General features: G+C 38.4%; 1 protein-coding gene across 3 annotated transcripts in view; it reads right to left on the bottom strand.

The window, feature by feature from the left end:
• Nucleotides 1-25,440, bottom strand: part of kek5 (kekkon 5) — a 120,503-nt gene that overhangs the window by 21,719 nt on the left and 73,344 nt on the right. For all 3 annotated transcript variants that reach the window (XM_044396158.2, XM_017155600.3, XM_070218698.1), the window contains 2 exons: nucleotides 9,730-9,925; nucleotides 4,868-4,890 (listed from right to left, as the gene is read on the bottom strand). The gene's annotated coding sequence lies outside the window, so the exon portion shown is untranslated. The remainder of the gene's footprint in view (nucleotides 1-4,867; nucleotides 4,891-9,729; nucleotides 9,926-25,440) is intronic.

Raw genomic sequence — 25,440 nt, 5'->3', positions numbered from 1 at the left:
AATGGTAGTGCTAGGAGTGTTGGTAGTTTTAGGAGTTAAGAGTGCTAGGATGCACAATCGTATACCTAGAGCAATTACAAGAGCAAGGGAGAAATGAAATGAGACTAGGCAACCCTAAACTAGACCATTCAATCGGTTCAACATCCTGTGTTGCAAAGGCAACGTGAATGGACATGGCATCCCTGGAAACCCTAGAGCACCGACTCGCCTCCTTTGATGTCCTTGTTCTCTCATGCGCTTTGACGCTTCCTGCAGTTTTAATTTATTTTCACCCAAACAAAGTTTGATTGTATCAGGTGCCTTAGCCTTAGCTGGCTCATTGTTTTCAGCTCCTGTGAAGTATAATTATACCCTTGCAGCGGGTGTTTACAATTGTTGTTTGATCAGGAAACACCTCTAAAAGTTTTCTTCAGAGTTATCAAAGTTCGGAAAGCAGAACACCTATGAAGACATCTTCTACCTAAGAATCTTAATAAATATATTGAAGATCGAAACATTTTTAAATAACTCCTTTTTTTCTCTTGTTTTTTTGTATTTTATTTTTTTCTTTTTTTTCCTTTTTTCTTTTTTTTTCTTTTTTTTTCTTTTTTTTCCTTTTTTCTTTTTTTTTTCTTTTTTTTCCTTTTTTCTTTTCTTCTGTTTTTTTTTTTTAACGCAACGCTTTTAAGTACTAAAAATACCTACTAATCAGTGAACTATCCACAAACTTCACAACTTCATCATATTGCGCCTGATGACTATTTATAAAATATATACATTTACAGGGTATCCCATTGTCGGTTAACTCAACTCTACCTTTTCCTCACTTGTTTTTATTTTCAATTGTTGCCCTGTGTTCCGTTCCGGGTGTCCTGCTCTTTTTGCCACTTGCCACACACTTGACTGAGCATCCCCGTCGCGTTTTTATCGAATTTTAAATTTATTTTATGGCATTTTTCGATTAAAACTTGCCAGGACGACACAACACAGCGCGTAAGACGACGACATTTCACGACTAAGCTCCTATTATGCCCTTAAACATAATCAACAATGGCGTTGAAGTCAGAGCTTTGTATATATTTTTTTTATGTTATCACATCCTTAAAGAGGATATTGTTCAGTGAAAGTTCTTGGGCCCATAAAGGTGATGAGTGATTTTCGGTATCATAATATAACTCATCATTTTGGAGCACACACACATGTAACAATTGTTGATTGACTTGATCCAGTGACTTTTAACCTGGTAAGTAAACAGATATTGTGATTTATTCCTTTTAAATAAGCCTTCAAAAGCCCTGACATAATAGAGTTAGTGTCATGGAAGCCTCAATTATGTTATTTCCAACTGAGATGCACCACTTCCACTCCCCCCCTCCAAAAAAACCCATCTGTACCGTACCATCTTCATCTGCCAAACTCTCTGAAGTCCCTGCGGAAAATGTTATCTTTCCTTTTGGCTGCGAGGGTTTCGGGGGTTCAGAGGAGGTTCGATTTATAATGCTGCTCAGCATGAAAGGGGCGAGCAGCGGAATTGGGCTCTCGGATGCAATTGTAATGGACAAATTCAGTTGGTTTAGGTTTACGTGCACGACAAGCTGCTAGACAAACCCACTAAAATTTAGCCCGAACGCAAGTCACTTTCCAGGGCACATGCAGTCAAGTGATGTGTGTGTGTGTGTATGTAGCTTTGTTTGCCATCCTTTGAGTGGTTGAGAGGAGTCCTTTTCGAGCTCAGCTAGAAGTAGTAGTGGTAGTGGTAGTAGTCCCCGAGCTCTGCTGCTGCTGCTGGTGTGCAATACTTGAAATGCAACAAAATTTATGTGCATATGCATATGGCATATGGCATATTGTAGGCAGGAAGCCCAACGAAGAACGTAGCCTTTGTCTGGCCATGCCCCTTTCTTCCGCCTTCCGCCTTCCGGTGGGGAGCCCACTTCCCTCTGAGCCCTCCTTCTTCTAGCCTGATATAACCACCGCATATTCTCGACTTGGGCTGCCAACAAACTTAACAAATGAGCGCTTGAGAGTCCTGCCAAAATGGGAAAAGCTGAAAGTTGAGCGCCGCTAAGCTGGCGCCAAAAGTTTCCAGTTTCCAGTTACTCCGCTTCTATATTTCTATGGTTCTGGGTTCTATATGTTTCTCCAGTTCTCCATTTCTCCGTTTCTCAATTTCTACGGTGCAGAACAAATGTTGGAAACAACTTGGTGCAAACTTAGGCCAGCAGTAGTCAAGGAAGCACCCAGTTTGAATAGAGGAGCAGCAGCAGCAGAGAAGCAGTTTGTAAAAGTTCACTAGCACTACTCCACTTCTACTCAGTACTCGGTACTCGGTACTCGGTGTACTTGGTACTCAGTGTGGCCAGGGCAAACAAAGTGACTGCAGTTTGTTGTCCTCGTCAGGGATGAAAGTTTTTGAAGGCATTCGCGAGGGCTGATGTATTGTGTGAATCATAGAATACTTATAAAAGCATCGCGAAAGTTTTTAGCCCACTTCCATCCGCGGATAAGGAGGGGAAAAACCCCTATTAATAATCGTCAATCATGGAGTAAGAGTAGGGATAACGATATCAGGTAGCTGGGATTATTATTTAATAAGCGCAACATTTTTTAGAATTTTCCTAATGAATGGTTTTTTGACTTTCGGGTTCAGATTTGTTCAGATCAAGATTTAACAAATCTTAGGAAAATATTGGATTTATTGCACTCACAAATTATAAGGTTTAGGTGCTTTTTTGGGGGAAATAAGTTTACCACCAACTCGGGATTTAATTTGGTTAGCAGATGAGCGGTTACAACGTCGGAAAAGTTGGAGATGATATTTACGTTTGTGTGAAAAGGTGTGTGAGCTTCTTTATAAAGCACATCGGGGGTTAGACACTCACACTCATCTACTCGCACTCAGACAATGCAGTATAAGTACCTGGCTACACATAATATGCGACAGATATACATACATATATATGTACACGCAAAAAAAAGCGTATATTATTATAAGAAAATAATCTATACGTTGATTTACTATATCATTTTAGAACAGATTCCAGAGAGAAATATAAATTTATTCCGGATCTACACTTGAGTTTTTAAAAACTTATTTTGAATACTTTTTCAACCCTCTACCTAAAACTTTTCCTTCAATTTCCCAGAGCCTGCAATATGAAATACATTATTTTTTGATATAATTCACTCATCAAATAAAATGCATGCAAATATCTATTTGACTTGCGAATATTAAATTGATATCAAGGTGTTCTTTCTTTTTTTTTTGCATTTTTATCCGTGTACCTATGTCTGCACCAGCACATGCATATGCATCACAGTGCCTGCAAAAAGTATGCAAATAGAACACAATTTGCATGCAAAGTGCCATCAAGAGAGCGACAGAGTGCGAGCGTGTGAGTGAGCGAGTAGGCGAGAAAGAGAGAGAGAGCGCGCAAAAGTGGAGTGAATCTTATTAGCCACGCCAAGAAAAAAAAAAAAAAAATAAAAAAAGGGCCAAGGAGGACGAAGGAGGTAGTACGATGTACGATACCGGTGTTCATAACGTTGAATTCAAGTCGCAATTGAAGACCTTTCCGACCTCTCAATGTTGTAACCTTTTTTTCACACATTTCCCAGAATATTCGTGTAGTACTCGTGAAAAATAAACATATATTTAGCAGTAAATGTGAAAGACATATGCATTCAAACGGTTCATGGGGCTATATAGCAACTTGTTTCTAGTTCAGGTAGTTCAACTGAAGGACCTCTCATAACACACCATCTATTACTATAAAGGTGTCACTATTTTTATCTGCATGTTCACTGTTTAGGGAAAACGATTTGACATAAAATTCCATAACCAAAAAGATATTGGAGAGATAAAGAGATTGGAGATATTCGACTAATATCATAATATTTTGAAAAATCTGAAGATTCCTGGGTTCTAAAATACTATGTGTATCTTGAATTACAAAACAAGGCACCTTCTTTCAGAAAACACAAATTTTCTCAAAAGTTTTCCTTTCAGTTTTCAGTCCACTTAGTTGGCTATTTGTATACTTCATTTGCGGTTCTTTTTTTTTTTGTGTTATGGATGCAAGAATGACCTCGGTACAAATTGTTCCTGGTGTTTTCGTTTTTGTTTTTGGCCTGCTTTCTGCTTTTGCTTTCTTGTATTGCATGTTTTGATTTCTTACACATTTTCGCCATTAAAATGCAGAGCATTTTCTTTAAAAGAAAATGAATTTTTACCGGAATTTCGCTCGACTCTTTTCTTTAACTCTCTGGCAAGCGGAACACAACAACGCGACAAAACACTGCCATATTTTTTTTCTTTATTTTTTTCACATTTTTTATTTATTTTGTGTGTGTGTGTGTGGGCGGAAGTTCGCGTGCCTTTGTGGGTGTGAGTGTGAGTGTGAGGGTGTGTGCAAAAGTTTTACGAGCAAACCGAACTGACATGTTAATTATTTTCCGTGGAACTCCAAAGACGAATAATACGCTTGCAATGTGTACAAAAGAGAGAGGGATAGAGTGAGAGAAAGAGAGGAAAAGAGGGGGGAATGTGGCGTAGGAAGTGGGCGGTAATGAGTTAAAAAAAATTGCTGCCAATGTGGGGCACTTGCCGCCACTGAAACTGAAAAAAGGGGTAGTAGTAGTGGTAGTAGTAGGAAGAAAGTGCAGAATGCCATAGAAAATTGGCCCAGAAACATTAATCAAATCGACTGAGTAAAGTGGCATCTAACGATCCGCAAAAGTTTTATAACTTTGTTCTTTCTGAAGATAATTGCATTTGATTGTGGCTGCTTTATGAGATTTCAGCACGACACTTTTAATTTCATCAAATGAGAATTGACGCTTTTAAGTTTTCAAAAAAAATAATGACCCTTAAACTTGGATAACTTACCCATTTAACAAGAACCTGGTAATCTGCAAAGATAAAGAGGACAAAATATAATTAGTTAGGTTCATTGTGTTAAGATATATAATACTTTTGTAAATAAAAATTCCCCTTAAGCGACGAGCAGAGAAAATCTATATCTATATCTGTTTATAAGTCCGCCGCACCCTAGGGAGTGTAAAAAACTTATGGATTGGGCCATACAAAATCTAAATATAAACTAGGGCAAAGGTTGGGGCGAAATCGAAACTTCTTAAAAAGTGTTTCTTCAGTTTGAAGTTTCATTGTGTAAATGGATCATTTCTATTTTATATAAATCTCATCTAAATCGAATCTATAAACGTCTACCGCAATAAAGGGAAGTAGCCAAAATCACACAGAACGGATTGGCATAAGGATCTAAAAAAAATATATAAATTCGGAAATAATATAATAAAATAAATATTACCAATTCCTTTTCATTATATGAAAATCTGGATAAATCGGCTTAATGTCGTTGCTTTTAACTATATGCACGCATTATGAGTTATATGTCGTTTCAAACGGGAATTTAGCAATAAGTTGGTTGCGGTTACAACCCCCAGAGATTATTTGTAGCCCAGAGCAGGGAATGGATTCGGATTCGGTACCTGAATCTCTCTCTCCTTCTCCAACCAACAAACCAACGAATTATTGGGCGGGCGGGGGATTGGGGCGATGTCAATCCAACTACATAGCGAAATCCATAAAGATTTGGTTCGCCCATTGCCTCTCGGGCTTCAACTGGAATATATAGGAATATAGGTGCAAAAATGATTGGGCGGAGGTGAAAGCGTGGAAATTCGGGGCGTGGATGCTGCAGAATCAAACAATAAATCTCTTTTTCCCAGCGACGTTACACACACTAAGCTCATTTAGATTTATGTACCCAAAACTGTTTTGGGGAAATCCATTTGTGTGCTGCAAACTTTTCTGCTTACGCATTTTCCTGCCGCCTTCACTTTACCACTCTTTTTTTTTTCGTTTTTTTGGCGTTTGTGTTTTTGGTACACATCGAGTACCAGATACTAGAATTGCCCACGCAGAAAATTCTGTCGGCACGCCCCCCATTTTCCCTCTCCTACGGTCTTCCTTTTTCTTTTCAAAAATCGCGAAAAATCTGTAGAGAAATACGCTTCTGAGCGGACCAAGTTTGTATTGTCAATATCAATACAACTTTCCTAGAAAATTACCATAAATGTTTGATTTGAATAAAAGTTGCGCAAATGTATTTTAGCAATGCAACATAATTTGTATCGAGAGACAGTCAAGGTTGCCCGTATTTTATTATTTTGAGAACCTGGATCCGTCGTAACCGTTGGCACATAAAAACAGACGACTGCAAAAGTTTTATATTGCCATTTAAAAATTTAAAGTAAATCGCTTAAAGGCTTACACAGCAGCAAAGGTATACAAATAAATTAATACTGATTTGTATACATACTTTTGCATTACTTTGGAATTGCTCTTTTTTTTAAATATATAAATTATATGTTCAAGTTCCCCAATGCTTTCAATCGAAAGATTTTTCAAATCGGACTTTTCTTTAAAAAGTTATGAGCAAATAACGGAATAGCCACTTTGCAAGCAGTGCAAGCAGTTATTTTGGTGCTAGCACATATATATTTTTCGTTTTTCGCTTTGCTTATAAAGTATTTAGTAGGCAGACAAGGACAATCGTTTGCTGAGCAAATTCGATTGCATATTAATGGTTGGATTTAGACGAGTGAACAAAGCGGCTAAAGTTCCGCGATGTAGTTTTCTAGCTGACGGCACAACAGTTGCAACTTGCAATCTCCGCACAGGAAGCACGCTTCTTGTCCACGCAGCAAAGTCAACGTCAGTGGATGTGCACTCAACCAGGACACCTGTCTCCAGTTCCCCAGTTTCCCAGTTCTCCGCCCTTCTGCCACATGGATAAATGCTGCATGCAGTCTATATAAGCACACAAGTGCACAAGGAATCGGGGAATCAGTGAATCAGGGAATAGAAACCCAGAGATTCACTCGATTTAATTCAGTTTGTTTACCTCGAGATAGGGGGACTTTCTGGTGAACAAGTCACAACAAGAGGGAATTTCGATTTTCATTTCCGATATTAGGATGTACACACAACAACTAAATAAGACCAACAGGAGAATATATTTGCAAATTATTCCAAAGTTGAAAGTGACATGCTGAAATATGTTGGTATTACTTTTCAACCATTTTCAGATCCCCAACAAAACAATGGGGATACCCAAATATATACAAGTTGAAAAGCACAAAACGACGGGGACAGTAATGCGAATCGACATTTGACTTGCGAAACCTTTATGTCACTCTGTGCTCACCAGCTCACCAAATGGGCGTATCTGTTGAATGCCCAATGCGATGTCAGAACCAATTTGACTCTTTTGTATCGCGCCCAGATCTTTTAATACCCACTACTCGTCGAACTGAAGGGTACATTGTATTTGTCGGAAAGTATGTAACGGTAGAGATCCCTAATACATATCTAAATACAAAAACATTTTTCAAATCGGACTAGTCACTAGAAAGTTATGAACAAATAACGCAACAACCACTTTGTAAGCAGTGCAAGCAGTCCAAGCAGTGCTTGCATATCTCGCACTCACTCTGGCTGAGGGTAACAGGTATCTGATAGTCGACTAAAATATTTAATACTATACCGTTCTCCCTTGTTTCTTTTGGGTGGCTCATGCAGTAGTCAAGTCAATAAAGAAATACTTTTCAAAAGTCAACCAAGCCACCGCCTCTTTCTTTATGACTCTAGAGATTTCGATTTGGGTATAAATGAAGCATTTTGGCTTGGCTTTTGGTCGGTGGTTCGCGCTGTTATGCCACATCCGCTCCCTAATCTGTCCCCAAAATACATACTAAAATACTGGCGCGGGACGGGACAATCAGTTTGTAACATTTCTAGGCTTATCGGTTCAACCCGAAAGGACTACTGGCTACTAGCTAACAAAAAAAAAAAGGAGAGGAGAGGAGAGGAGACGACATGAGCCCAGGGGACCATGGAGGTGGATTGCTGGATTGTAGATGTGAACGGTCAAGACCACGCGCGGCCTGGGCAACCGTTTTTCAATGGCTTTTGAGGCTTTTGTTATTTTGTCGGGGCCCCCAAAAGCCCACTTTTTTTTTTTTTTTTGTTTTTTGGCCCCATCTGTGCTGGATTTGTCAGGCCTGCGATGGGAAGAGACGAGAGATGGAGGCGAAGAGGCAAAGAAAGAGCGCTTTTGCTCCCGTGTCAGGATTCTGTACAAGGACGAGCCGGCACCCCTTCGTTGTACTTTTTAATCGCCGTTTCGGAATTTAATAATTTTAGGTCGCTGGCCGCAGGGCCTGGGGCTTGGGCCTGGCCCTTGGGGTCAGGGGGTCAGTCAGTCAGGTCACTACTGTGGGCTTTTCGGCCCTTGTCGAAACACATTTTCCCCATTTATTTCTCTCTTAACCATTTTTACACCTGTTTGCCATTTGTTTCAGGGCGAGTAAGTGGCAAAAGATGATCTGGCTGGCTGCTCGGCTCGTGTTCGTGTTCTTGTTTTCCAGCTTGACCTGTTGGCCTTCATTTTTGTTTTGTTTTTCTGTTTTATTTTTTTATAGTCCCGTGCTCCCAATTTTCCTATGAATGAGGACCCGGACCCATGCCGTTGCTTTTCATTTATTTTTGTTGCGCATAAATTCATTATTGCTTACTTGGACGTGGTGAAACAAAAAAAATTGTAAAATGTTGAAACAAGGAGTTTATGCTCCTATTTTTGTGCCAAATGAATTTCAATAAAGACGCTTTAAAGTGCTTTAATTGTACAATTTTCCGCTGATTGAGGATTGGTAATTTTCTCAAAATAATTATTATTTATATTTATATTAGTAGTACCTATCCTATTATACAAAATCTTGAATACTTGTTAAAATCTTTATATTTTTATTATTATGGATTTTATTATTGATGATTGAGGATTAGGTCTTTTCTCAAAATAATTATTATTTATATTAATACCTATCCCTTTATAAGAAAAATAAATTTATAACAGTAAAACTAAAATTTAAAAAAAATTTCTTAGTTCCTATATTTATTTCTTGTATTTTATTTTAGTAACAGAAATACTATGTTGTCATCACTACCATAGCAAGAAAAATCTGAAGAAAAGAAGAACATCTCTATACCACAAATGGGATAGAGATTCCTAGGGCGCCGTGGGGCATGTACTGTTCCCTGTTACTGTGTGTGTTAGTTCTACTTTTGCATTTACACACACGTGATGCACACAGAGTCATTAAGATAAGTTAGTCTCTTGGACAATGAGAGCGGCACGTGCGTGACAAGTAAATTAACAACCAATCCCAGTCCCAACGTCCGCCCCTTTGGGCCACAATTATCTGTCAAGCGAGCATAAAAATAATATATAAATGCTCAATTACACCAACGCGTTTTCCAATATCTGGGCCCCCCTCTTTCCCACACACACGTGCCCCAGCCAGCCACACAGGCATCAGAAAAATAAATTATGAACTTAATATCGCGCCAAACAATTTATCATGAGCTCTAGTTCAAATTTCCCGATTGAGCGCGATAAGCGAAATGAAAGCGAAAATGAAAACGGAAACACGCAAGGATTATTATGTGATCTTTTTGTGAATAAATTGAAAACTAAGTTTAATTTTATATCTTAAAGAAGTCTCTATATTTCACACTTATATTTAAAAAATATTTAAAGAAGAAACTAATCAATTCATAAATATATTTTCTACATAAAATGATAAAATATCCTTAATTGCAGAGAAAATCCCCTCACTTAATTAGCAATTTAAACTTGTTATTGGAATTAATCAGCTGAAACTTACCAGGTTTCCCTTCAAAAACAAGTTCCAAGAGTGCCGGCGGAACTATCCTTCGTCCTTGGTCCTTTTTCAGTTTCAGTTTTTTTTCTTTTTCGTTGCTTCACGTGTCTCGGTTGTTTTTATGCTTGTTTTCAATGTTTATGCTCGAAGGCTCGAAGGACCATGACGATTGGCTGCTGCTGCTGACGACGACGACAACCTGCAAGATCAGAGTATTGAGAACGGGGTAAGCTCACAGTGTATTTCATTATGTAGATAAGTAGTTTTATTTAATTTTAATTAGCACTTTAACGGTTGAACGTGTGTGTCACTGAGCACAAAGGAAGGCCTTGAAATGGAAAGCTCACTTTACGATGATGGCATGGCAATGATGGTGTAGTAATGTGTTGGCGGCGATCAACTGTTAGCGGTTGCCTATTAGGCACCTAATCGACCATGTTATCCCGTATCCCATATATCCCACGTATCCCATATCCCATATGCCCATCCAATCCGTAAGCGAATGCACGTGAGGAGGCGATGGCGATGGCGATGCTGATTGACAGGCGCAGCCAATTAAGTGGTGCTACCGGGAAACCGGGGATACACCCATGAAACCGAGGACTTGGGCTCCATGTTGATTAGGGGAGGGGGGAGATGGTATCCTAACCCCACTATAGACACAAACCCCTCTACCAACCTGATGTATTCCAGTTCTAGTGATTCCGGTTGCCCAACAACGGGTGAGTGTGTGTGTGTTTGCGAGTGTTTCTGCTGCTGGACTGACGATGGATTTATTTCAGCGCACAAAAATGGCAAACACAGGAAACATGCGAGTGGAAGGAAGGACGATTACGAGGGTGCAGCAGCAGCAGCGGCAACAGCAGCTGCAGCTGCGATTGCGAATGCAGCAAAAGCAAAAGCAACAGCCACTGCATTGTCACGACAACGACAGCTGTCCTGGCAACAGGAATAGGAATAGAAATAGTAATACCTATAGCGATAGCGATAGAAACAGCACAAGAGGTCGGCGATTGCGGCAAGAGCGGATGAAATCGCCATAACCAACCCCCATCTTTTGCCATCCCACCCTCCTCTATCCTAAAGTACTCGATTCGCCTCCTCCGATATGATATTAATTCAATAGAACTTGGTTATCGAATAAATATTCCGTTCTTTCGTTTATCGATTTGAAAATGGTTATGTAACGAATGCATAAAAGATCAGAAACGATCAAATTCAATAGACTAAGTATAGGGAATTCTAAAATATATATGCTCTTAATAATGTTAATAATAAATATAAATTTTACTTCAAAGAAAGTAAAATCAAATAAATACAAATTCCAAAATAAATTTAGTGGTAAAAATAATATATTTATATAAATATCATTAAGGGGTTATATACCTTTTTTTTTTTTCAAAAAAACGAATTTTTTTTTTTTGCTGAATCTTAAAGTATATCCCCTAGAGAACATCTTCCCAAATTTTCATACAGATCCGAATAATAGTTCGATAGGAAAACAGCGTTTTGACGCGCTCGACTTCAATAGTTGCAACGTCAACGTAAAACTTTGAATGCGATTATCTCAAAGTCGTGTTTTTCCAAAAGTGCTTTCGCTGTGACCACGATTGCGCAAGAACTATTCGATCGATCTTCTTCAATTTTTTTTTAAATTATTCGTAATGATTGTGCCGAGTTCGTGAACGATTCAGTTTTTATGCGCCAATTTAAATTTCGCAGATCAGAATTTTTTAATAAAATTTTTAGAACTCGAAAAATCAACTTTTTGGAAAAATTGTTACTGTATGCAGAAAAAAGCAAATATTCTTAAAAATAATCGTTCACGAACTGGATATAATACTATACTAACTAAAAATTTTTGGTTTTTTGATATAAGTTGACCTGCTGGACTTCCATCGTGGTCACCGCAAGCCGCTATAAAAAAAAAAGGGTTCCGAAAGAATTGCCATAACTTCGTAAATTATTCATATTTTTTCAAGAACAAAGGTTTGTTGTTTCGATAAAAACATGTACTATCAATAAATAATAACTTCACTGTCATAAAATAATTGCTACACACCAAAAAAAAATCCAAAGTTCCCTCAATTTTTTCGCTCAAAAAAGGTATATAACCCCTTAAGCCAGTGAATATATATAATTTCCAATCATAATTTTGAATTATTTAATGGAAATATAAGATTATTTTATTATTATTTTTACTGCTTAAATAAAAATCCCATATTAATTTTACATTGTTTAAAGAAAAAGTATAAGATTATTATAAAAAAATAGAAATTTGATCTTAATTTTATTTTCACCGTTTGCCACTGGACAAGTAAATTGCACAAAACCCAGAACACAAAAGTGAAGAGCACAAATCGAAATCAAAAGGAATAAATCCTGGAGTCAGGATTCCAGAATCCCACAAAGATCCCCGCGCTGCCTTTATAAATTTATTCACCAACTCCTCCTAACTCCTGTATAGATGTTGCTTATGTTGTTTACTTCGCCTTAAAACCATCATATTTGCGGGCTCCAATCTCGGGCCAGAGATTGCTCCATCTGTGTGCTGAACTGTGGTTGCGTTTGGGATGAAGCGAGGAGATGAAGCCAGGCCACCACACAATTTGCAAACCGCGTTAAAGTGCCTGCTGCCAAGAGTCAAAGAATCATCAGCTGCTGCTGCTGTTGGTATCTCTATCTCTGGCATGGCGAAGAACTTCATCCCGAGGACGAAAAGGACGACGACTTGAGTGGTGTCTCTCACCTTTCCGAGATTTCCAGTTTTTGGGGTGGCGTATTAAAGCTATGTACACGGTGCGATGCGTTGAAAACTGCAGCGAAAATTTGCATAAGCAATTACGGGCGCTTTTTGTGCGATGAAGGGGAAGGTGAAGAAGGTTGAGACACCGAGTTGTGGATGGTTAGCACAAATATTTTCTCCTTCGTCTATTTTGCCGCCAGGTCGCTTGACAGCCAGCCAGTTGGGAATGGGAAATGGGGAATGGGGATGTAGAATTCAGGATGGAATTGGCTGGGGTGCCCAAGGTTCGCGTTTGCCATCGAAGCAACGACATCATCATCATCATTATCATCCTCAGAGAGACGTCGTCGCCAAGTGGCTGCCGCGAAATGTGTAATGCATCAAAACAAAAATAACAAGTGTCGGGAAAAAATGCAACATTGCACTTAAGCACAAGGTGTGCCAAAAAAAAAAAAAAAAAATAGGAAAAAAAGGAAGGAAATAAGGTGAGGTTTACGCGACGACGATGAGGCCATGGGCAAAGGGAATGAGTGATTCCAAGTAGCCCTTAATAAGGATCCTTGTAGGAATAAAATATGATCAAAGAACTTTCATAACGAGATGGCATTCGGTTGCCTTATTAAACGCCTTATTAAACTCATATTTATGATATATTATGTTGGCCAGAAATTATGAAGAGACAATTTATCTAATCCAAATTGTCCTTATAATATTCTAAAACAAAAATTGATATTTACATTTTGATCTCTTTAAAACCTGGATCTATATTTGAATTTATTATTTTATTGCTCCGTTGATTCTGCTTATAAAATATAAAAAAAACATATTAAAAACTGTTAAATATTAAAATACTTTAAGCACTGAGTTAGAGTTCTGAAATAAAGTATAAAGTTCTGAGTTCTAAAAATAAGTATTTGAAATTGCAATGTTTGTGCAGGGGGTGGGGGAAAAACACGGGGAGATGCGCTACATAAAATTCGTATAATAAACTGCAACTCGTCGGCGGAAAAAGGGGGGAGAAATAGAAATGCTGTAGGGCTTCTTCGCCGACTGAACTTTTGAGGAAATCGGCTCACAGTTTGAGAGCTGTGCAAATTTCCCGGCAGCTAACAAAATTTATTTTTGTGCGCCCATTTCGGGGGAGAGAGTTGTGCAGCGTCAGCAGCAGCAGCAGAAAAAGCAGCAGCAGGCAATTAAAGTTGCAACTTAAAGCCACCATTTGCCACTTGAACAAGCTGTTTGGTAAACAGAAAATAAGTGGCCAATTTGTTTGCTGCAATACCCTCAAAGGTAGTGAAATTGTGCAGGTCTGCTTGATTTATGACCAGCAGCATTCGATTGAAGGATGCGGTGCTTCTGGCCGGCGTTATCTCAATCAATCAATTTTGCATTATAATAGGTAGGCTTCGCATGCACCACTCGTCCAGCCTGTCAGAAAGTGTAAAAGCGTGTAAAATAAAGTAAATTGGATAAGAATAAATAAGTATTTTTGGAAAATACTTGTATTTTTTTTATAATAAAATTTAAAATAAATTTAAATCATAACACATATAGAAATTAAATAAACCAAAAAAAAATAAATAAATAAAAAATAATAATAATAATAATAGTAATTAAGAAACTATAATGTTAATATTTAATAAATAATTTAAAAACTCAAACATTTTTACTAATAGTTTAAAAATAGATATAATAAAAAATTGCTTATATATTCGACTAGATCATTTCGACCAGACATATCGACCTCTTTTAAATTTCAGTTGGAGGTTCAGTAAAACCATTTTCTAGTTCCGTTCTCGTTCTACGGAAGTCTCGTGCATTAGCCACTTTATAATATCTGCATTATTCCCGTTCGTTGGCTTTGGCTTTGGCCAAAGCGAACCACCCCGATGATTTAGCTTGCCTCAAAACCAAAAGCCAAATACCAAATACCAAAAACCATAACCAAGGCCCCTTCAGATCCTGTCCAGACCGCTAACGGGTTCGTTAGACGTCGTCGTCGTCGGCGGCCACTACTGCAATCAGTTAAACAATGTTGCATATTAACGCGTAACCCAGCGAGAAATGGCGCCCAACCCCGAAAACCCCACAAACAGTGAACTTCCACTTCACATTTCACATCTGCCAGACTGGAGAAGTGGATGTGGAAGTGGGAATGGAAGTGGATGTGGATGTGGAGGAGCGGAGCGGAGTGGAGTGGTCGACGCGGACCGCAATATCTTTGCATAAATAAAACATAAATTACCGACAGGCGGTGTTGGTCGGTCGTTCGGTCTGTTGGACGATGGTTGGTTGGTCTTTGGAACAGGGAAAGGCATCTGGTCGGTCCTACGGGGTATGGATGGGTGTATGCACAGAAAACAACTGCGATATGAAATAGGGTCAATTCTACCTTAATTCATGTCAACTCGATATTTTATCATTTCATATAAAATACCAAATTTAGTATTTAAAAAAAAAATAATGTAAAATAAGATAAACCAAAAACTTTATTCATATCAAATTGATCTTTAAAAAAATCTAAAATTGACCAGCACACATCAATTTGATCTTTTCTCAATTTTGTTTTCTCTGTAAGGATGGGTGTATGGTGCATGGTGTTATGGGTCGTCTATGGGTCTGGGTGGGCTAATTAAAACACTTGATGGCCTCTTCTGCCTTCCGTGCTCTGCCTCTCCATCGCCACTCGACTGGGGGACTGGGCGTCTGGCGTCGTCGTCTGGTGTCAAAACCTCCTAGCTGGCGGCCTTGTTGATGGAGAGGAGAATTTCGAATGGGCCCCGAAGGCTGAGAAGGATGATGTTGTTATTACACTTTTTTCCTGCTCCTGCTCCTGCTACTTCTTCTCCTTCTGAACGAAGGGGGTGTCCCTGGTAATGGTAAGCTTTATCCTGGAGGCGTGTCTGCTTTATTACGCGGAAGGGACAGCTGTCGATGTCAAGTTTTTTTGGCCTCTCAGCCGAAAGCAAGTAGCAAAAAGCAAATGCCAGCTCACCTGTCACGCATTGCAAATAATTTATTGATATTAAGTGCTATTAATTATGATGCCATTTAAGAACGTATTCATTGGAGACTTTGTTGGCTTGCTCGGGTTGGTCGGTTGGTTTTTGAGGCTTTGCTTTCGGTTTCGGTTTGTATAGGATTTATTTGGTCTGGCACAAATTGATTTCGTGAGCATAGCCACGGAATTTTAATGTATATCGAAGTTAAAAGAAGAGGAGATGGAGATGTTGTGGTAAACTGATTTACTTTCTACACTTAAATAAAAAGACCACGAAAATTGCAGCTTTAAGGTTTATACAATGTAGAACAGACTTGTATAATTGAAAATGTGTTCCTAGAATAATAATTTAAGGTACATAAGGTGTTAGGAAATGCTTTATGTGGTAGAAAGAAAGTAAATCCCTTGAAAACAAGCTCGATTTTTTACACAACTACACACATTACATTGGATGTTCTGAAAACTCTGAAAACACTGGAAAAAATGTAAGTAAATTAATTATTTTTAATTTATTGTCTTTGGAAGTTTTATATATTACTTAGTTTATACATAATTTCAAATATTTAGCTATTAAGGTTTCTTTAAATTTTATAAAAAATTTCCTTTTAGATTATGAAATTAAGTGATGAAAAATTATATTGCAGATAAGAAATCGAAAGGCAATAGCTGTAATTTCTTAATAACTTATAAATGGTGGGGAAATTTCCCATAAAACACCAATATCCAATTTTTACTAGTGTTCATCGTACGACTGAGGACAAATATTGGAAATGGGCGAACTTGGTAAATGCTGTAAAGTTGGCATCATACCCGTCGTCGTCTTCGTGGGTTTATAGAGGGTCACGTGCTAACTTGGTTCATTTTATGGATATTTTACCAGTGCCTCCGACACGTTTACTTTTAGTGTAAAGCGTCATCCAAAAACGAAGAGTGCTGAAAGGGGAAAAGGAGTCGGTGGACTAGGGTTTTCCTTTTTTTTTGTTTTTTTTTTTGTTACCCCCTTTAGTGGGGCGGACTATATTCGTTGTTGTAACAGTTACGGCAACTTGTTTTAGTTGTCAGACAATTGCGATTGGGAGAGAAGAGCATGACAAAAATGAAAAGCTATAAAAATTTCGAACATAAAATTTAACTTTTGCTCCCTTTCTGTTAGTGCGGGACATTAAAAATCTAGCGTTGCACTCTTTTGTAGACTACAACTAAAAACCAAGGAAAAATAAGAAAAACTCTAGATAAGAGGGAATGCGGAATTGAGAACGAAGAACGAAGATGCGCAATCCCCAAGAGCTTTTCGCCGGGTTTATCTTATTTGAGCCAAACGGCGTAAGTCGTTAAAGCCAAGCGGATTGTGCTATTGAATCTGTGCACCAGGACCTCTGCTCTAAGTCTTGCCCACGATTTTATGGCATAAGCTGATGATGGCTGCAAACAATCTTGCAATCCTGCGACTAAATTGATCAGATGGGTTAAAAAAATTAACAAATAAATATTTGTTTAGAATATTTTTTTAAATTCGACATTCTGCAAGATCAAAAATTTTTAAATATTTTCGAAATCCAAGAAGAAACAAAAAAGATGGCGACTAAAATTAGTGAACAAAATATTTAAAATCCTAAAATAATGTTCCTTTAAAAAAAAAAAATAATTATAATTTTGAAGTTCTTTGTTATTATTTTTAATTCATAGTTATAAAAACGGAAAGTGAATGCAAATTTTTTGTTTTAGTTAATCCTTCAGCTATCATTACTACATGGGTGTGCTAATAGTAGTTGTAGTAGTATACAGCTAGTAAGGATAGATTAAAATCTGACTTGAGCTTAATGGAGCTCGGTGCTTTATACATATATGTATGTAACTTTCAGTGGCGCCATCGTCCAGCTGTGGACTTTTTTTTTCTTTTTTCTGCTGGCAAATTTCATTTCGGCGATTTAATCAAGCGAGTCAGGCCAAAACCGCCCATTTAAGTTACGTGCAAACCTCACGAACGAACTGAACCAGCGACCCTGCGAGAAACGGGGGATGGAGAGGGTGGCATAGGGTGTATAGTATAGGGTGCCATATGCCCTATATGGCACATGGTACAAGGCAGGGCGGCGGCCACACATAACGTTCCAAATAATAAACGAAATCAAATTAATGTAAATCGCGTCGTACCCATACTTTCTCGTTTACGTATACGGCACTACAATTTTAATAGCTACTGCGGTTTTGCGTGCAATTAAACATTTCGTTTCAGCAGGCGGAGAGTTAGAGTTTCGAGGTGTCGAGGAGTCGAGAGAAGTTGGGGAAGTTTGCGGAGGGAGGAGGTTGGACGAGGGGCTTAAGGGCTGAATATGGAAACATTTAATGGATAGAGACATGATCCGGGAAATAGCTCAAAGAGCTTGTACTTCTTAATAGCAGCGGGGGAAATTAAATGGAGTTTAATTTACTCGTTTTCATCACAATGGAATTTGAGGTAAGTCGATTGAAAGTCTACGGAATAACTATTCCTTTTAAGGGGGGGAAATCCCTGAGTACTACAACTTAGTACTAAGATTTTTTTCTTTATTAAGAATCATTTTTAATTATTATATATATTATTATATCCCACTACACTTGGTTGAAAAATGAAAGTAATTTGGGTATTCAAAAAGTATGCAACAACAAATCATTTTCATTTGTTATACTTATAATCTTTTTTAATATTAATATTATATAATATAATACGGGGTTGAAATCCCCCACCATACTTGAAAAATGTAATGAATTTGGGTATTCAAAAAGTATGCAACAAGAAATTAAGTGGCTTAATTCACTCATTTTCATTAGAACGTGGAGCTAATTCACTTGGAAGACTATAGACTCACCGATATGTTTCGTTGTTGCTTTGTTGCCTCGTTGAATTCCCCCCAAAAAGCACTGTGTGTTGGCCAAGTTTCAAGCGACCGAAATTGACTTTCGGCGTCATCCGTTGTGAAGGACCCCTTTGTGGATGAGGAAAAGGAGGAGCAGGGAGCCCTTACAAAGTTTGTCTCGTTGGACACTTTTTTCGACTTATCACGTCTTTCGTTTCGTTTCGGCCAAGTCGGTAGTCGGTAGTCTATAGTCCATAGTTATACCACAATGCAAGTCCTATGTACGTATGTCCTTGGCTAATGCTGAGGATCTTTGTTTTGCTCCCGGTGTTCCCATTCCATTGTCGAAAATCGGTATTCATATTCCCGCCGGGGGGCACAAGAAGGATTGTTGGCTGTCGCCGGAGCTGCAACCCAGCTGCTCTCCTCCTTTGTGGGCCGAAATATCGGACAAGCACTTGTCACTTTTCACTGCAGTTGGCAACAGAAATAGCAACAAACGACACAAGACAGACGACAGGCGACAAGAGGAGCGGAAGGCAATGGGTTGAACAACAGGATGGATGGTGCAGCTTCTCGCATGGCTGATGCTAAAAATGCATCATACCAGATGCCACAGAGAGAAGTGGAGACTCCTGAATAGGTCATTAACTTTGGCTAGCAGCCGCCTGTTCGCTTCGTCACTTCAAGTGCGGTTTTTAAAATTGATTGAAGCAATTTAAAAAGTCTTCCGGTGGACAACGACGACGACAAAATTTTGATTACGAAAACCCACTCGCATCATATATATTCAGGTGAGAAAAAAGCACAAAAAAAAAATATGAGCGGGAAAGCGGACGGATAAATCTGGAAAACGTTTTCGTTTTATTTCGGATTCGTTTGGGTTTTCAGCTTTCCCCCCGTTTCACCATCATTCCATTTAAAAAGCAATTTGATTTATTTGCCATGCAAACGCCAAACAGCGACAAGAACAATGCCAGCGACAACAACCAACAACCATCGTTGATTGTTGTTCGTGTTGGTGTGGTTGTTGCCGTGGTTGTTGCTGTGGTTCCTGCTGCTGCTGCTGCTGATTTGGCCGACTCTGTTTTTGTCAGGCAGCACTCGAAGCATGAAACATACCAGACTGACTCCATATATCCACACACAAATATATATATCTATATATATATATATATAGCCAGCCATCCAGGCAGCCAGCCCAATGTATAATTATAATGGCATTTTGCCAAAATACTTTACAAAAAATAAAACACAAACACATGTTTCTATGTCAAGGCGATATGCCCGATATGGCGATATAGGGGCGTGGCATTATAATGGGTGGAGAGGGGTGTGAAGGGGGTGAAGGGTGTTGTATGGGTGCATTATAGTTGGCCGACTCGAATGCAACATGGCGCATTAAGCACAGCGTATGCTAAACTTTCGCCAGGACGCAAAACACAAACCAACATGATAGCAGTGATATCATTGAGGATTCCACTGCAAACTGAAATTGAAACTGGGAAACTGAAACTGCTGCACACAACAATGGGGTCGGGGGGTTGGGTCCTTCTGAGGAAATAATCCTTTTGTTAAGGCCCCCACAAAATGGGTATTACAATTTCGGTCGGGTATACGCATTTCTATGCTACCTTTGTTAACAGGAGAGGGTCTTTAATAAAGCTATCCGATTAAAATCGAAATAAATGGCGATAACACCTTCTAAGGAAATAATACTCTTTTTATGTATTATATTTATGGTCTGGGATACGTATTTCCAAACTACCTTCGTTAACAAGCGACGGGTCGTTAATCAAACTATCCGATTAAATTCGAAATAAATAGTGATAATACCTCGTAAGGAAATAATCCTTTTTTATGTATTATATTTATGGTCTGGGATACGCATTTCCCAACTACCTTCGTTAACAAGCGACGGCTCGTTAATAAAACTATCTTATTTAAATCGAAAGAAATAGATTTTATATCCCATTTTGTCAATAGATTACAGATTACATTCGAACACAACAAAGTTATACTAATTATGCCCAAACAACCGTCACTATCCCAGTGATGAAGATCTAGAATATACATAAAGTATAGGAGATGTGTGCTTCAAATTGCGTTTCCGGGCGTAATATCGATTGGATTGCCAAGTCATAATTTCGTTAAGAATGATTTAACCCCAAGGAGACAAGGAGGAAATTTCAGTAGGATGCAAGTGAAAGGGTTAACGGACGGCATTATGATGAGCGAATGAAAGAGGGGGTGAGTGAACGAAGGGTTGATGGGAAATTTGTGAGCAGCAAAACGGGGGCAGGACATTATGAAAATGTCGTTGTCGTTGTCGTGGGCAACATATAAATTGCATTTTGGAAAATGTTGCATATCATATATATAAATGTAAGGGAAAATAAATCAACTTTGTTGACATTTGTCAGTTTCTTTTTTCTTTTTCTTTTTCTTTATATTTTTTTTGTTCATACTTTTGTCGTTGCCCTGCTATGGTTGTTATTGCTGCAGTTGGTATATTTGTCATTGCAATTGTTATTGTTGTTGTTGCCATATATGTTTATGTTCTGTTCCTGCTGATGTTTCTGTAGCTATTTCAGCTGTGCTCTGTACTCTGTACTCCTGCCTCCCGAAATCCAAGCACAAAATTCAGTTTTTGTGTGTGTTCTTTTCACTTCCCCCATGTTTTGTTTCGTTGCGTTTCTTTTCGTTTCGTTTCGTTTCGTCTCGTTTCCTTTTTTTATTTTTTTGCGCTTTCATATTTTAGCCCTCTCCGCTAGAAATGTCAAGCGCACTTGCACGACCTCCCAGCCACGCCTTTCAACTGAGTGCTCCTTATGCTTCTGCTGTGTTGACTGACAAAATGCTTCTAAGTGCACAATATTGCTCACATGGCAATGTGGGCGAATGGGCGGCGAATGGGGCGAACTGTTTGCTCCAGAGGTTCGTCGCCCCTCCATTGGGGGAATTCCGGGGGGATCAGACTGACAATAAGCAAATGACTAGAGCAACAAGACGTATACGAATAGCAATACGAGTACGCAACACAGCACACTAACAGCAGCAACATCAACATAGCAAGACTTTTCGAAAAACTTTTAAAAGCATCTCCACCTCACACTTTTCCTGGGCTAATGCGAGTTTGCCAGGAACTCATTATCTGCTAGATTCACCGGGCTAGATTCACCAAAAGCTACCTGAAACATAAATGCACTTAAAAAAAATAACAACAACTTGGCATTAACAAAAGAAAAAGAATTGAGATCTAAAGTAAAAACAATATTTCATCACTTTACGAAATAGAAAAGGATCTTTGAAGATAAAAACTATTTTTAGGAAGATATTTGAGAGATATTAAAGGGTAAATCGACTATGGCCACACTAAAGAAATTTTAGTTTTCTTAGATCTCGTGAAGACAATAACTTAACATTAAGGAAAGTAAAAATAATTAAGCTCTAACGTAAAAACACTTTAAATATTTTAGATACTTGAGAGATATTAAAAGGTAAATCGTATTAAAATCGACTATGGTCACATTACAAAATTCTACTATTACTTCGACCTTGTTTTCACAAGAGTTAGTAAATCTTATACTATCGAACGTAACTTTCAACATAAACTGAACGTGAGTAAGTTGTAAATAAATCTATATTGCAGAAACGTAGTTAATAAACCAACGGGAGACCAGCACATTCACGATGTAGTGCGTTCTTTTATGGCAGTTACCCCATTTAATTTGACTTTCCCTAAAGTTAAGCAGATAGTTCAGTTCAGGTCCCTCGTGCCATTTGTGCAGTTGGATGGTTGATGGGTGACTTAAAGGGCGATAGTAACAAAAGTGGGATGTCGTGTTCGACTTGTTGGTTGGGTTGGGAAACAACATTAAAAATTTAAGCATCAATGGCAATGCAATCGCGGGCTATAAATCAGAGTCTATAAAATGCTCCAAATGTTTCCTCGTGCAGATAACTTATCTTGGAGTCACAGGGCTAAAAATAAAATCTCATCGGGATGGTTGATGGAGTGGGTTGGGTTCGGTTGGGCTGGAAGTGGGGTGTCATTTTCGAGAACACACGCCCCTCCGACTGATAATATTGAATTCGCCTGATAACGGACAAAGCCGCTTATCGCACATCGCACATACACTTTCGATAAGTAGGAAGCTCGCTGGTGTTGCTGCTGCTGCTGCTCGACGGCATAAATCAAAAGTGAATGTTAAACAAAGGCGACACACGAAACGAAACGAAAAACGCAGCATGGTAAACAAAATGCAAAGAGCAGCAGAGCAGCAGTGCAACATTTACTGCATTTAGCCAGCAGCTCACTCCATGAACTACAAACTACTACAAACTGTGTAAAATGTGTAAAATGTGCAAAATGATTTGATGATTCCCTAGTATAAAACATGCCATTTTTGTTTGTGTTGTGTTTGAGCTTTTGTCAACTCGTGGTTGAAATTTAAAATTAGACCAACAACCAACCCAACTTTACCCAAAACACACAGTAACTGGAAAACTCTGAAACGCAAGCACCTTTTTTTTTGTAACGCTAAAGTTGGTTTTGCTGCATAGACTTCTATTATATGTCATTACAAGCAACACTAAAAAGCGCACACATTTTGTGCATATAAATAACTATAACTAACTATAACTTCGAGTTTCTCCACAAAAGTGGACGACCTGTATGGGCCCCATGCTGATTAAGTTGGATTCCAATGTTTGCCTTTTCGGACACAGTGTGAATGACTAATAAATTATTCTATTTATATATTTCTATTCACCTTTCAGACGAGGAAAAATTAGATTATTTGGCCTGTAATTTAAACTCTGGAAACAAACATTTTTTAAGAATTTGTTTTGAATATAGATATTTATTTTTAAGGTTTAAATTCATAAAATATTATATTATTATCGACGTTCGAAAAAAAATTAATTATAAAGGTGTCGAAAAGTATGCTACAAAATGCCAAAATACTGCGTTATTTTTTTTTTATTGCATACTCTTAGACACCTTTATAAGGGATTTGAAAACCCCGTGACATTCTTCACTGTTATTTTAGCAAGAAAACAGGTTACATTTTGAATTTATCTAAGTCAAAAGACAGTCTGATTAATTTCTGTAAACTTTAAAGAAAATTCCTCTGGATCCGATCTGTTTGTCCTTAATTTGAAGTCTGAATTATGGCCCGAGGCATTTTGATTTTTTTGTTCTCTTACAAAGTCTTCTGTCCCCCCAACCCAATTGTTTGTCACATTTGCGCCCATTTGCGAGGACGACACTGACACTGGCTGAAAAAACCCTAAATGTTCTTCTCGTTTTTTCTCCATTTTTTTTTTTTTGTTCTCTCTCGGCTTTCGGCTTTCGTGCTCAAATCTCTTATCAATCACAAGGGACCCTCATTTGATTTTTGGCTGAAAGAGACATTTGTGACACCCCAGCTGGTAATTGTTTGTAAATGCTGACCTCTCGGGAGCCATTTCGAGTTGGCCAAGAGCAAAAATCGTGAATGTAGGACAGCGTTTGAGGGCCAGCCTAATTAGTAGCGGCGAGTGGGTGGTGGGATGGTCGGTGCACAGAAAAAAAATAGTGTAATTTCTAGCTTATTTCATTTTACATTATCAAATACCAAATTTAGTATTTTTTTGAAAAAATATTGTAAAATAAGGAAGAAATAATCTTGAATAAAATATCAAATTAACGTGCACATATCAATCTGATCTTTTGTCATTTTTTTTTTCTGTGTGGATGGTTTGCCGGGTTTTTGGTTTTGGGTTTGGCTCGAACATGGCCTTGAGGGGACTTTCCGTTACTGTTACTCTGCTGCTGCTGCTGACGTTTCGGCTCATGTTGCTGCTGTTACTGCTGTTACGGCTGCTTCTGCTTCTGCTTCTACTGCTGTTGCCTAATGAGCGTCAATTAAAGTGGCATTAACGCAGCTCGACGGCCAAGTGGGACCCACCAAAGCGATCCGATCAATCAAGGCACAATGGCAAGGTGATTGTTGCCAAAGGGAAAAAGCCTTTCCCTTTTGCTTAGCATATTTTCGCTGTGTGTGTGTTTCAGCATTTTCCCCTTTTTGTTCCCCGCCTCCTAGTAGAAATAAATTGAGTGGAAATAATTTTTTTATGTTCTCTCTACCCGCCTTTATCTGCCACCCATTTTCTCTGTGTGTTGTGTTGAGTTGTGTGTTGCCTTCTTTTTTTTATGAATTTGTCGTTCGTCTCGTTTGCCTTGCCCGTTTTATTGTTGGACTTAAGTAGATTATTTGTTTATTAACACAAAAGGCAGTCGTCGTCGTCGTTGGACCCAAACAACGAAAAGGGGTCGCGGAGCGGAAAAGGCAAAGGAATAGTAGACGAAAAGTCTCGGGGTCCATTGTTGCTAACTGGCCAGCCCAATAGCCCAAAACACACTGGCTTATGGAGGAAAAGTAGCCCTATTTTTTTCATATTCCGTCTGGAACAACAACCGTACTTATTGTTTGCTCGACTTGCTGACATTTTCGTTAACAGCGGGAAATAAAGAAATAACGTGCCCTGCCCTACAAAATATGTGGCCTACTTTCGAGCGTAAATTTTATAAAAGCCAAGCAAAACCACTTGGGTTTTGAATTCACTTATCAAGGTGTCTAAAAGTATGCAGTGAGAGAAAAAGAATGTTGTTTTTCATATGAAGCTTGAAAGTTAGCTATTTTCGATATTTAATTGGTGAATCGATATTGTGAAAATATTGAAAATATCGATAATTTTTAAGCACTACTTTCAAGCAGATTTATAATTTATTGCTGCACTTTAATAAGTGAATTCAAAACCCTATTTACTTCTTTCTTAGCAATTTTTTTGTTTGGCAATGCTTTTAGATTCAAAATAAGTTATAAGTATTTCTTAAAACGGTCCAATTTTAAAAGTTTTTTGCACCTGTATAGGTAGATATATATTGGCAATGCAAACTTATTTCGCCGAAAAACTTTAAATTATGGATGCTTCAGAATTTTATGGCTTGCGGGGGCGGAAGACGAAGAAAAAGACGGAGAAGAAGGATGGTGTCTCCGAAATTCTGATTTTGTTCGTCATTTGGAACTTTGTCAGTTCCGCGCGCTCATCGATTGCCAGGAACTCGACGACTCCAGCGTTTA

Source organism: Drosophila takahashii, chromosome X, assembly GCF_030179915.1.
Source record: "Drosophila takahashii strain IR98-3 E-12201 chromosome X, DtakHiC1v2, whole genome shotgun sequence".
Taxonomy (NCBI): domain Eukaryota; kingdom Metazoa; phylum Arthropoda; class Insecta; order Diptera; family Drosophilidae; genus Drosophila; species Drosophila takahashii.
Note: the sequence above shows the minus strand (reverse complement) of the source record. Positions and strands in the feature narration are given on the sequence as shown.